Source organism: Octodon degus, unplaced genomic scaffold (assembly GCF_000260255.1).
Source record: "Octodon degus isolate 3935 unplaced genomic scaffold, OctDeg1.0 scaffold00086, whole genome shotgun sequence".
Classification (NCBI taxonomy): Eukaryota; Metazoa; Chordata; class Mammalia; order Rodentia; family Octodontidae; genus Octodon; species Octodon degus.
The window spans coordinates 11,335,431-11,342,371 of record NW_004524662.1 but is presented as its reverse complement, the minus strand read 5'-3'; the positions used below and the strand labels follow the sequence as shown (position 1 = coordinate 11,342,371).

Below are 6,941 nucleotides of genomic sequence, written 5' to 3'. Positions count from 1 at the left end.
TCTATGTGAACAGTACCATCTTATTTATTTTAAGTTTATTTACATTGATGTCTCTACAAATTATTCAGGCTGCATTGTTTTGGTTGTCGTGCATTCTTACACCCATTTGTATTTTTCTCCATCATATTTGTTTACAGATTAGGCTATAGAGCTACATGTGCCAACACGCTGGGCCCAATCAATTACAACATTAATTTCTTTCTTTTTTTTTTTTTTTTTTTTTTGCGGAACTGGGGATTGAACTCAGGCCCTTGCGCTTGCCAGGGAAGCGCTTATTCCACTAAGCCATCTCCCTGGCCCCAACATTAATTTCTTAATGTACTACTCCTTTAGTAGAAATATAAATCCTTTGGCATCTGATGTCACACGACTTTTTTCATGCCATTTTTCTTCCCCATAGTTTTGCATCTGCCATCTTTATAAATTCAGAACAATTCCTGATACAGCATACTTTCTTTTTCTAATTGAAATGCTCCTAACTTACCTGCTCCTTCAACATTTGAATAGAGGTATAGGGAAAGGTTAACAGAAGACTTAAAAATAGTCCTGCACTCTAGGATGGTCACTTGTGGAATAGCAGCCAAAGTTGCCACTGGAAATAGCTAGGTCCGGGGCCGACTTTGGATTATGCACCATGCCTCTCCCTGGGCCCTGGAGAGTAACTAAACTAACAAGGTTTCTGCTTACTTTTATAAAATGCTTGCCATTTGACTAGAATTCAACACCAATCTCCTACCAGAGGCATGCAATATTTCCCAAGTATCTGGTAACTGTTCGTCCATCCAAACTCATCAGTCCCCTACCTTTTCCTTCATGTTCCATGATGCTTGATGTTTTGAAGATCCTAGTATACATAGTGCCAATTAGTTCTCCATGTGTGCTAATTAATACATTGCTTCTGCCTGTTTTCCTTTCCACCCTTTTCTATCTCTTGCTGTTTTAAGACTCAAATCACTCGTCATGTGCTCTAAGAGTCTTTTCCTCCCTGACTCCCCCACTTCCAGTGGGTTAACTGGCTTTCTTATGCCTTACCATCTTATGCTGTATATCTCTCCATAATTATACTCAGCTCATGTTGGACCTTTATGTATCAGTCTCTCCCCTTAGAAGTCATGTTCCTGGAGATCATGGGCCTGAATCATACTCAGGTTTTCATACCTTCTGCCTAAATGAGTGTGATTTCGATGGCTTTTAATGATGTAGGGAAATTAGTAGACATCTATCTCCTACTAAGTGTCAAACAAATTAAGTCACCTAAAGACATTAATATATCTTTAATATTTAAATTCATTTTATTATTTTAACTGGCATGACACTTGTATGTATTTGTGGATTATAGTACAGCAATTTAATGCTCATGTACAATGCATAGTGCTGAAAACAGAATCTTTTAGACTAAAGAATATTTCTGCATTCTCATCCAGTTGCATGAAGAATATGGTAGTCTTAGAATGGGATATTCTAAAGAAAGAATACAGAAGGCATTGGAGCAATGTACAGCTATTTGTTCTGCTGAGATATATACCCACTTTTCTCATTCTTCCAACTCTATTAAAACCTATTGACTCTGTCTTTTCATGTGTCAGCCCTCATCACCCTTCTCCACTCTTTGCTTCTGATCTACATTATGCATGCCTTTATTTTAGCTTTCTCCACATTACATTCTAATGTCTTGTGTAGGTCTAGCTCATCTCTTGGAGTGCATCTTTCCCTGGAGCAGGAGAGGGATGTCTTCCTCATTTACACTTTGCAGCTGTTACTATACCTGACACATCACAAGTATTCTGTAAATATGGAATAAATGATCCAAATCAGCCAAGTGCTGTGTTTGGGTGAGGTGACTCATTGCCTGCTGGTCAAGAGGAATGAAGTGTGTTGAGATGCATTCTAAAGAGCGAAGACAAGACAAGATCTTCACTATGCTGAGTATGTTTCCAGTGCTTTCTTAAATGTCAAAGGGTGAATCAAGTTCATAATGTTCCTGCTGCTGAGATTTAAAGGAAGAAACAATTCTATGCACGCTTTAGATGTCTCAAGTCTCTTATTCCACAAATTTGGTTGTACTTTTTTGTACAGTAAATAAACCCCACTGGTCCATTTATAAGACAACATGGCGGGCCCTCCAGCTGCTGATGGTGACCCTTTCTCAGCTTCGGTGTTTGCTCTGAGGTTCTTCCTGTTCTCGCTTGTGTGTTTTTTTTAAAGTAGAATTCACCTGAAGCCAGTTTTCACACTGCAGAGCTAATTTCTATGCAAAAGTGAATGATGTCTCACATTAAATATTCCTTAGAGCATACAGTTGACATTGAATGTATAATTTTAAGCAGCTCAAGCAATATTCACTAAAGGGTTGACACAAGAACAAGGATCACAAGAAAATGTAGGTGAGAACAGAAAAACGATAAGCACACCAAGGTTTTCCCAACACCTCAGCAGTCATCCCCCCATTTATCTTGCTTTTTCCTTGGGTTTAAGTTTTATTTTTAAAAACTGGGTCAAGTCCCCTAGGAAAAGCTCAATCTTTGCACAAAAATTAGAGATATTTGGAGATTCATTAACTCTCCCTGGCCACCAGAATAATCAAGTTGCAGAAAGGGCAATGACACTCTTGACTAAATGGCACCTTAAATTTTTTAAATCCCCAATGAAAATTCTTGATTGTGAAAGTTTAAAATTCAAAGTGACTATCTTGCACTAAATGTAAAGCTTGCATGTTTAATTTGTAATTATTCATGTTAGCGATGAGCTGTATTTCACAGTGGACTTTCAGACTTGTGGAGCTGATGAGTAATTTTAATTTTGTAGAATCAGAAGAGATGTCATATGTGATAGAAGAGGTCATATACCTCGCACCCTGGAACAATTTTAGATTTAGTTCAGGCAAATGCATTATTTATTTAAAAATAATTTGAGACTGTTTTACTTCTATCAAGTATATTCAATGAAGAGGATGCATTTGACTAATTTCCCAGGCAGTGAGTTATGTAAATACACAGTAGAATGCAAAAGAAACCATGAATACTTTTAAATTCATACTTAATAAAACATATACATATAGATTGTCCTTTTGTTTGAAGGTGATACTGCCATTATTGATTTTGCTATTTTCTGTGTGTTTAGATCTGGCTGTTTGATTGGCAATTCCTACTGGGTATTGTCTGCATACGTGTAGACTAACAACTACAGCCGTTTCCTGGAGGGCTTGATTGCTGGGTTGTTCAATATTTATTAAGCATCCAAGAAGTGCTAGGTGCTGCATTGAGCATTGCAAGGGTAAAAGTACTTCTGTCCTCTAAAAATTCTGTTCCAAGGTGAATAGTAGAATGAATATATTTCTTATATTTTATGTTGACCAAAACTATGAGATTAGAACCGGATTTATAAGATGCTGTCCTGCAGGAATGAATCTAATAAATCTCTTTCCCATTCAAATAATATAGGACACACTTCTGAAGTGTTCAGCTTATAAAGCCATGTTTGAATAAAAAGACTAAGACATGTGAAGGTCCAGAGAATATGAGGTAAGAAAGTGTTATCATTGAATGAGAAGGAAATACTCAGTCTGGAAAATCTTGGCTTAAAGTGGATAAAGAGGAAGTGTTCTAGTAATCTTTTCAAGACTTTGTCATAGTAAGAATTTTAGGTCAGGGCTGGCTAGATAGCTCAGTGGACTAAAGTGTCTGCTTAGGCAGAGCACAACAGCCAGGGTTCAATCCCCTGCATGCTGTGCAGGCCTTTGCCCCTGGGGTGCACTAAGACAGTGATTGAGACTGGGCGTGGTAGTGTGTGCCTGTAATCCCAGCACTTGGGAGACTGAAAACAGGAGAATCACCGTGAGTCTGACCTACATAGTTAGACCCTGTAGAGACTATACCAAATACATAAAAAAAAAAAAGACTTTTAGGTCAGACTGATTGAACCCTAATTTTGGTCATTGATTACACTGAAATCTGGTATAGCTTCTCTGCATTTTATTCAAAGTATTCACATTCAGAAGATATTGTAGTAAATAATAATGAAGATCAGCGCATGCATGCATTGATCAGCAAATGTATTTCCTGTTAAGACTTGAAAGCACTCTTTTTTTTTGTCTTTTTATCTCTTTATTTCTCTGACTATGATCATGGTTTTCCTTTTAATGCTAACAGTTTAAGAAAAACTGTCGTTTGAAAACTAATAGAAATGATGGAAGCTGAAAGTTGGTCACTGTATTTTTAGGCAGGATAATTACTGTTAAAGGAAACATGTCATTCATTGTTGAAAACAGTAAGCTCTATCATGTTGCCTTTATACTTTTCATGTTAGTAAACTCACCCAATATTAAGTGCACTTTCAATCCTAATTTAATAATTTTTACCTGCTACTTAATTATTCACAAAATAGCCAGTATCCTTGTCTATAAAGCACTGCTACAGAAAAAAGAGGGCCTGTGTACATAAATTAAAATGACTACACTAAGTTGTTGCATTTTCACTGAGCTTTAAGGCCTATTTCAATTTAAAGTTTAATTTTAGTACCATTAAGACTTTTAATTCATTGTATTTTCCCAAGGAAAGGAGAAGGGAAGGTAAAGTCAGCATATGTGTTACAAAACAATTAGAAAATATGAAAGAAAGTATAGCGGGGTACAGCAAAATCAACCATCAAACAGACACCCCAGTGAAAGGGTCACCAAAGCCCAAGGCTTCTTGGTCCTGGCTGTTCAGGAATGATGTGAAGGGTTCAGGGAAAGAATAGGCAGGTATATACTTTTCCATGCTCCACCCTCCATCCTTCTCCATAAATTCAAGATTTCAAATAAAGCTTTGGTTTCTAGCAGTAAACATGGAGTCACATTCGTCTGTCACCCATTAAACAATCTTGAGGCCATTTCGTCATGTTTCTTACACCTGCGTAAATAGAAGTTCCTGAGTGACTTGAATATGCATTCATACTCCCTGTCCTGGTATCCTGACCCCACTTGCTTCTCTAGGACTAAAAATTGAGTAGGTTTGATCCATCCAAACAGCAGGTGTTTGGCATGAATTGCATCCAATAACAGTCTTGACTCAGGAGGTTGGGAACAAGGGGTAGGGAATCCTTGCTCCTTCAGGATTTCTGCCTAAGCCATCTAAGAATTGCAGAGATACTTTAAGAATTAAGTAGATATGTGCATGAGTGTGCAGATTTTCTTTAGGGGGAGAAGAAAGTTTTAGGACAGATTTAGTCCCAAATAGGAAACAAGAGAAAAGGGAATACAAAAGATGGTTCAAGAGTCCCACTTCAGAAAGAGCCTCCCCCATCTTATTTTTCAGATTTGCCTGGTGTAGAACCTTCAGTCAAAGATGCTTTGGCTATTTTTCTCTCAACACAAAAAGAATTTTGTAAACAATAAAACCCCAAAAGAACATGGCGAAAAGACCAACACATATTTAAACAAACTAAGCCACCTAGCAATTACCAACCCAGAGACTCAGCAAAAGTCCTACAAAGCCCAGACAAATACAGTAATTAAGAGGGGAGAGTATTTGGGGGAGACAAAAAACCAGGATCAGACACACACTATCCAATGCATTCTACTGCATTTGTCCTGTCTCAGAACAGCGAGGCAGGTCTACAGTGATCTCACAGCATGTAAATTAAATCCCCTTTTTCTTTTTTAGCTATCAAGACACTACTCATTACTACTGCAGCAGGGCAGGACAGTGGCTCCTGGGATGATGGAGACCCTCTCTTACAGGTCTCCTTGGAAGCCACAAATGTTGAATGGTTCATAATTTTAGTCCTTGCTTCTTCACATAGCCATTCCTGCTCAGCATAGAATGAGCACAAGGTTATTGGTCTTAAAACTCAGCCTTACCAACTCACTTTTTAAAAATACAAACACACACGAGCGTGCGCGCGCGCACACACACACACACACACACACACACACCCTGTTGTGCATTGGCAAGCTAGGCTTATCTATCTAGCCTAGAATGGATCAGATTTGTAAAGCAAGCCCCATACCCCGAGGATGAGACAACAATCATCACATCACCTGACCTCAACTTCTTTTCTGAGCCTTTTACCTGGCTCAGCCTCTCCTAACTTCTCTGCACCACCTTTTCTATTCAGACTTAATTTCCAGTCTTCCAGTCGAAGTTCAAGTCGTGGGGCAACTTTTGAAAACCTAGTCTCCTATCAAACATTTTTAAGGTGGAGGAGGTTTCAAGAGGGTACTATAGCAGAAGATTCAACTCTAATTGGCAGAGATGAGGTAGTTCACTTGATAGCTGTGCACTCCAAATGTTTGCTCTCCATAGTGATAAAAACACAAAGTATTGCTGCTGTGCAGACCTGGAGCTGCTGCAAACTTCTCCCTGAGATTGATCATGTACGTGAGAACCCAGTGCAGGAATGAAGGCCTTACATTAAAATTTACATTAAAAGCCAGGGTATTTATATTATGAAAAAAATTTAAATGCACAAGATATGTCATTTGCACACAGTGCAGTTGGCGTGCTGGAGAAAGTGAGACCCAAGGTGCAGTTATCCAAAGGAGCAAATAAATAAAATCACATTGGCCCCAAAAGGGGTGGGAGTGAATTAGGAGGAGCAGTCTGCAGCTGTTCTCCCAACCACCCTTTTTCTCTGTCACCACAACCCATTGCTTGGAATAGTTCCCAGCACCACATCCCAAGATTGGGTTATGAGGGAAAAAGATACTAAACCTCCCCGACATTGCTCCTGAGATTCCTTCCCATTTAATGTAGCAGCTTGTGGATTGGGTCCATCAGTCTGGTCTCATGCGTAATTATTTCACCCTGGAAAGGGAAATATCACACATCCTTCTTTTTTTTATTATTTTTTATTTTATTTTATTTTTTTATTTTTTTCTTTTTTTATTTTTCAACAAATAATACACTGCATATATTCTTCTTAGTGGTTAATTGCTGTACAAGATGCGGACTTGTGATCCT

General features: G+C 38.4%; 1 pseudogene; it reads right to left on the bottom strand.

Annotated features, from left to right (window-relative positions):
* LOC101590748 overlaps positions 1 to 6,941 on the bottom strand; it is a 24,008-nt pseudogene that overhangs the window by 15,974 nt on the left and 1,093 nt on the right.